The following is a 7,513-nucleotide window of genomic DNA, read 5'->3' as shown; positions in this document are numbered from 1 at the left end:
TAATAGATAAAATAGTGGATCTCTTAGTCATCAAAGATTGCAGTCATTTATTGATAGATAAAATGGTGGATCTATTAATACTCAATGACTGCTGTGAAACTTTTATCAATGAGCTTTTGTTGCTGTTGTTTCTTGTTTGTTTGTTTTGAGACAGGGTCTCACTCTGTCACTCAGGCTGGAGTGCAGTGGTGCACTGTAGCTCACTGCAACCTCTGCCTCCTGGGCTCAGGTGATCCTCCCACCTCAGCCTCCCAAGTGGCTGGGACTATAGGCACACACCACCACACCAAGCTAACTTTTGTATTTTTTTAGAGACTGGGTCTCACCATGCTGCCCAGGCTGGTCAGTGAGTTTTTTTATTACAGACATTTTCACACATATAGCAAAGTAGACCTTTTAAAACCTTATTAGCACACAAAAAATGAACAGCAATTCCTTAGAATCATCAAATATAGAGTCCTCAAATGTCTTTATCTAGCAAATATTTTTCTTCAACATTAAAATCAAGATCCAAACTAGTTCCAGAGATGGCCTTCAATCCACGAGGCTCTTAGGTCTCTTTTAAGCTGCAATCTTACAATTCCACCCCTTGCTCTTTGTTGTAGTTTTTCTAGAAGGAAATCACTGTTCCATCGAGTTCCACACATTCTGGACTTTGCTGATTTTGGGGAGTGTAATTTATCTTAATCTTTCGGATCCTGAATTCCTATGAAATTGTAGTTTAAAAGCTGGATTCAACGTTTTGGCAATGACATTTTGCGGGTGGAATTTTCAGCACCAGCATCTCGGTAAGAAAGGCATAAAAAGGCACCAGGGCATCTGCAGTTCCTGAAAGCAGAACCCCAACAAGTCAACAAGCTCTCCACCGAAGCAAAGAGCAAAGTGGGAGGCCGCTGTGAGGAGCCCAGGGAGCCCGGCAGGTGCTGGGGCGTCAGTACCTCAGAGCAACTGCTACGCACTGAATGTCTCTGCACCAAGATTCCTGTGTTGGAGCCTTGACTCCCAGTGTGGTTGTTTTTCGAGTAAGGCAGGAATTAAGGTTCCATAAGGTCTAGGGGCAGGACTGAAATCCATCCTTTTTTTTTTTGAGACAGAGTCTTACTCTGTCGCCCAGACTGGAGTGCAGTGGTGCGATCTTGGCTCCCCGCAAGCTCCGCCTCCCGGGTTCACACCATTCTCCTGCCTCAGCCTCCTGAGTAGCTGGGACTACAGGCGCCCGCCACCACGCCCAGCTAATTTTTTGTATTTTTGGTAGAGACGGGGTTTCACCGTGTTAGCCAGGATGGTCTGGATCTCCTGACCTCGTGATCCGCCCGCCTCGGCCTCCCAAAGTGCTGGGATTACAGGCATGAGCCACAGCGCCTGACCTCAAATCCATCATTTATTATTTATTTATTTATTTACTTATTTATTTATGTATTTAATTTTAAAGACAAGGTCTGGCTCTATCGCCCAGGCTGGAGTGCGGTGGTGTGATCTTGGCTCACTGCAATCTCCACCTCCTGGGCTCATGCCATCCTCCCACCTCAGCCTTCCCAGTAGCTGGGACTACAGGCACCCACGACCATACCTGGTTAATTTTTATATTTTTTGTAGAGACAGGGTTTCACCATGTCGCCCAGGCTGGTCTCGAACTTGTGAGCTCCAGTGATCTGCCCACGTTGGCGTCCCAAAGTGATGGGATTACAGGCGTGAGCCACCATGCCTGACCATATTTTTAATTATTTTTAGTAGAGATGGGGGTCTCCCTATGTTACCCAGGCTGGTCTCAAACTCCTGGCCTCAAGTGATCCTCCCACCTCAGCTTCCTGAGTAGCTGGGCTGACTTACTGTCATTATCCACCGTGCCCAACTAAAATCAGTCAAAAAAAAAAAAAAAAACAACCCTGAAATACTTAACCTACCTGACTTCAAGGCTTAAAATTACATAAATCAAGGCCAAGTGTGGTGGCTCACACTTGTAATCACAGCACTTTTTGGGGCCAAAAAATACAAAAATTAGCCAGATGTGGTGGTACACACCTGTAGTCCCAGCTACTTGGAAGGCTGATGTGGGAAGATCACTTGAGCCTGGAAGATCAAGGCTGCAATGAGCCAAGATTGTGCCACTGCACTCCAGCCTGGGAGACAAAGTGAAGCCTTATCTCAAACAAACAAACAAGAGCAGCAAAACTACATAAATCAAAATACCTTGTCAGAAAGATAGTCACAGAGATCAATGACACAGAATTTGCAAGTTTAGGAACAGACCCACCCAGGTTTTGTCAATGGATTTTCAACAAGATGTCCAAGTAACTTAACACAGAAAGGAAATTATTTGCAACAAATGGTGCTGTATCAACTGGATACTCATGTGGGGAACAAAAATGACTCTTAACGCCTGACACCATATACAAGTTTAATCCAAAATACATCACAGAGGTATATGTAAAATCCAAAACTATGAGTCTCTAGAACGGGAAGAAAATCTTGGTGATATGGCATAGACCACAAGAGAAAAAAATTAACTAGACGTCATCAAAATTAAAATATCTTTTTCTGGCAGGGCGCGGTGGCTCACGCCTGTCATCCCAGCACTTTAGGAGGCCAAGGCAGGAGGATCACTTGAGGTCGGAGGTGTGAGACCAGCCTGGTCAACATGGTGAAACCTTGTCTCTACTAAAAATACAAAAATTAGCTGGGCATGGTGGTGCGTGCCTGTAATCCCAGCTACTCAGGAGGCTGAGGCAGGAGAATCACTTGAACCTGGATGGCAGAGATTGCAGTGAGCAGAGATCGTGCCACTGTACTCCAGCCTAGGCAACAAAGTGAGACTCGGTCTCAAAAAATAAACAATAAAAATAAAATAAAATATTTTGCTCCTTGAAATAACCCATTTTTAAAAATAGAAAGGCAAGGTATCCATTGAAGAAAACATTTGCACCACACATGCCAGAGAAAGAACTTACATCCAGAACACAGGAGAACTCTTAAAAGCCAATAACCAGAAAACAAATAACCCACTTTTTAAAAAAGGCGATAGATATTTCGTAGGATAATATTTGTAAATAACCAATAAGCACATGAAAAAAAGTGCCCCATGCCGGGTGCAGTGGCTCACGCCTATAATCCCAGCACTTTGGGAAGCTGAGATGGGCGGATCACCTGAGGTCAGGAGTTCGAGACCAGCCTGGCCAACATGGCGAAACCCCATCTTTACTAAAAATACAAAAATTAGCCGGGCATGGTGGCGTGTGCCAGTAATCAAGCTACTTGGGAGGCTGAGGCAGCAGAATTGCTTGAACCCAGGAGGCGGAGGTTGCAGTAAGCTAAGTTCCTACCACTGAGCTCTAGCCTGGGTGACAGAGGAAGACTCGTCTCAAACAGAAAAGAAGAAGGAGAAGAAGAAAAAGAAGAAGGAGAAGGAGAAGGAAGGAAGAAGAAAGAAGAAAGAAGAAGGAAGAAGGAAGAGGAAAGAAAGAAGAAAGAAGGAGGAGGAGGAGAAGAAGGAGGAGAAGAAGGAGGAGGAGAAGAAAGAGAAAAAATGTTCCTCACCATCATCAGGGAAACAAAAAACACAAATTAAAACCACAATTGGACACCAGCACATGCTTGTGAACAACAGGCATTGTCTCCCACACTGCTGGTGGCAATATAAAATGGTATAAATCCTAGAAAAAAATAGGACTTTCTTTCTTAAAACAGTAAACATACACTACCATATGACCCAGTCATTTCAGACTTGCTCCAGAGGAAAAAAAATACACGCCCACATAAGGACTGGTATACAAACATTCCCCACAGCTGTATTTCTAATAGCCAAAAGCTGGAAACAACCGAAATACCCATGAAATGAAGAGGGCGGGCATTTCATGGACAAAGGAAGGGTGATGTATCCATACAGTGGGATGTTACTCAGCAATTTAAAAAGCAAGCTACTGACACAAGTTACAGCACAGTTGAATCTCAGAAGTACACAGAGTGAGAGAAGCCAGACAGAATCATAGCCAGGCACGATGGCTCACACCTGTAATCCCAGCACTTTGGGAGGCAGAGGCAGGAGGATCGCTTGAGGTTGGGAGTTCAAGACCAGTCTGGGCAACATGGCGAAACCCTGTCTGTACTAAAAATTAAAAAAATTAGCCGGTTGTGGTGGTGGGCACCTGTAATCCCAGCTACTCTGGAGGCTGAGGCAGGATAATGGCTTGAACCCGGGAGGCAGAGGTTGCAGTGAGCTGAGATCACGCCACTGCACTCCAGCCTGGGTGACAGTGAGACTTTGTCTCAAAAAAAAAAAAGAAAAGAAAAGAAAAATAGAATACACTGTATGATTCTATTTGTATAAATTTCTGGAACATGAAAACTAGCATACAATGACAGAAACCAGATCCTGGGTATGAAAAACCAATGAGAAAACACATCCTGGGGATGGCGTGGAGGGAGGGATGGGTAGTGGAGGGAGGGATGGGTAGTGGAGGGAGGGATGGATAGTGGAGGTAGGGATGGATAGTGGAGGGAGGGATGGGTAGTGGAGGGAGGGATGGGTAGTGGAGGGAGGGATGGGTAGTGGAGGGAGGGATGGATAGTGGAGGGAGGGATGGGTAGTGGAGGGAGGTATGGGTATAGACGGGCACTAGAAACTTTTGGGGTCATAGAAATAGCTGCTACCTTGAGTGTTATGGATGTGAAACTCCACATGCATGTCAAAAACAAAGGCTACACCAACAATATCTGCGCTTTAGTGTACTTCAATTAAACCTCCATAAAACTGAAGTTAAAAATAAATGACAAGATGAAACCAATTCAAAATGAGGAATAAGTACAGAAGATCAGAAAAGAAGATCTAATATAAATTTAATATGAGTTGCTGAAGAGGAAAACCAAGGCAGTAATACAAAATAATATTAAAAAGTATATTTGGGCCTGGCGTGATGGCTCATGCCTGTAATCCCAGCACTTTGGGGGGCCAAGGCAGGTGGATCCCTTGAGGTCAGGAGTTCGAGACCAGACTGGCCAACATAGTGAAACCCCATCTCTACTGAAAAAGAAAAATACACTCACACAAAAATTAGCCAGGCATGGTGGCGCACGCCTGTAATCCTAGCTACTTAGGAGGCTGAGGCAGGAGAATCGCTTGAACCTGGGAGGCAGAGGTTGCAGTGAGCTGAGATCACCCCACTGCACTCCAGCCTGGGGACAGAGTGAGACTCCATCTAAAAAAAAAAAGTATATTTTGAGAAGTGTTTCCTGAAATGAAAAAAGACTTGAAATTAGGTATTGAAAGGGCACAGTATCTAGGAAAATTAACCCCAAGTGGCTAAGCCCATGTTGCTTCAGACCATCTAAATGACTGGAGAGACGCCGGGGACTACTGGTTAGAATGGAATATACATCTCCTTGCAGAATTAGGACGAATGCCTATAGGAGAGAGTGATGTCATGTGACAGCTATGGGTTCTGACAATGTCAATACAGTCCAACTATCAAAATGAAGAAAAAAATATTTGTGCACATTACTGAATTTTGTTACATACCAATTTCAGCAAGGATTCAAAGGAGGCATATGGAGAGCATATTAAAAGTAGGTCGGGCACGGTAGCTCACGCCTGTAATCCCAGCACTTTGGGAGGCCAAGGTGGGTGGATCACGAGGTCAGGAGATGGAGACCATCCTGGCTAACACGGTGAAACCCTGTCTCTACTAAAAAACGCAAAAAAAAAAAAAAAAAAAAAAAAATTAGCCGGGCGTGGCGGCGGGCGCCTGTAGTCCCAGCTACTTGGGAGGCTGAGGCAGGAGAATGGCGTGAACCCAGGAGGTGGAGCTTGCAATGAGCCAAGATCACGTCACTACACTCCAGCCTGGGTGACAGAGCGAGACTCCTTCTCAAAAAAAAAAAAAAAAAGAAGTGTAGAACTGGGCCAGGCGCGGTGGCTCACACCTGTAAACCCAGTACTTCGGGAAGCCGAGGTGGGTGGATTGCTTGAGCTTGAGAGTTCGAGACCAACCTGGGCTGACAGTTGTGTAATTTTATGCACCAGGAGTGTTTGGATTCCAGATTTGTATTTGATAGACCCCTTCCAGTGTCTCGTCTTGTATCTCTAATTGGAAACCAAACCCAGATACCAACACTGCGATACGGCCTGAGACCATATGGTGCTGGGCTGCTTATCGCTGGTGATGATGCTGCAGGCCCTCACATTTTCCAAACCTGTCCATCTGGTAACGATTTTGACTGCAGAGCTAATGTCCATTGGAGGCTGTTTTCAGTCCGCTCGTGCTTACTTGGAGAGACATATGTCTGAATTTATGGAGTGCAATTTAAAGGAACTGGCTAAACATGGTCTGCGTGCCTTAAGAGAGACACTTCCGACTGGGCACGGTGGCTCACGCCTGTAATTCCAGCACTTTGGGAGGCCGAGGCAGGTGGATCATCCAAGGTCAGGAGTTCGAGACTAGCCTGGCCAACATGGTGAAACCCCACCTCTACTAAAAATACAAAAAATATTAGCCGGTCATGGTGGCATGTGCCTGTAATCCCAGCTACTAGTGGGTGCTGAGGCAGGACAATTGCTTGAACCCGGGAAGTAGAGATTTCAGTGAGCCAAGATCATGCCACTGCACTCCAGCCTGGGTGACAGAGCGAGACTCTGTCTCAAAAAAAAAAAAAAAAAAAAAAAAAAAAAAAAAGAGAGAGACACTTCCTACAGAACAGGACCCGGCTAAAAGAATGTTTCCATTGGACTTGTTGGTAAAGACTTTGGAGTTTACAATCTATGATGATGATGATATGTGTCCATTCCTGGAAGGTCTTGAAGAAAGGCCACAGAGAAAGGCACAGCTGCTCAACCTGCTGATAAACCTGCAGAAAAGGCTGATAAACCAATGGAATGTTAGGTGATAAGCCAGCCTATATATGTATTATCAAATATGTAAGAATGCAGGCACCACATACTGATGACAATAATCTATATTTTGAACCCAAATTTGTAGAGTGGTGGAATGCTATGTTTTAGGAATCAGTCCAGATGTGAGTTTTTCCAAGCAACCTCGCTGAAACCATATCACAGAATACATTTTTCTTTGAGAGGGTCTGTACAATCATTTTCTAAAAAGTATAGGTATCTGTACTAATGTTCATATATGAAGAAAAGGTATCTTTGTGATTTTAAAGACAACTGTGAAATAAAATTGTTTTGCCTCCTGGGCACAAAAAAAAAAAAAATTAAAAATTAAAAAAGTGCACGGTGGCTCATATCTGTAATCCCAGCACTTTGGGAAGCCAAGGTGGGAGGATTGCTTGAGGCCAGGAGTTCATTGGGCAACATGGTGAGACCTGTGTCTCTGCAAAAAATTAAAAATAAAAAGAATTGCCAGGCGCGGTGGCTCAAGCCTGTAATCCCAGCACTTTGGGAGGCTGAGACGGGCGGATCACGAGGTCAGGAGATCGAGACCATCCTGGCTAACACGGTGAAACCCCGTCTCTATTAAAAAAATACAAAAAACTAGCCGGGCGTGTTGGTGGGCGCCTGTAGTCC

The 7,513-nt window shown here is 44.7% G+C and overlaps 1 pseudogene; it reads left to right on the top strand.

Annotated features, from left to right (window-relative positions):
• The first annotated feature begins 962 nt into the window (after positions 1–962).
• LOC123567618 (proteasome subunit alpha type-1-like) lies at positions 963–7,009 on the top strand (annotated as a pseudogene).
• Positions 7,010–7,513: the final 504 nt, after the last annotated feature.

Source organism: Macaca fascicularis, chromosome 11 (assembly GCF_037993035.2).
Source record: "Macaca fascicularis isolate 582-1 chromosome 11, T2T-MFA8v1.1".
NCBI lineage: Eukaryota > Metazoa > Chordata > Mammalia > Primates > Cercopithecidae > Macaca > Macaca fascicularis.
The sequence above is the reverse complement of the archived record's forward strand: the minus strand, read 5'-3'. Positions and strand labels throughout refer to the sequence as shown.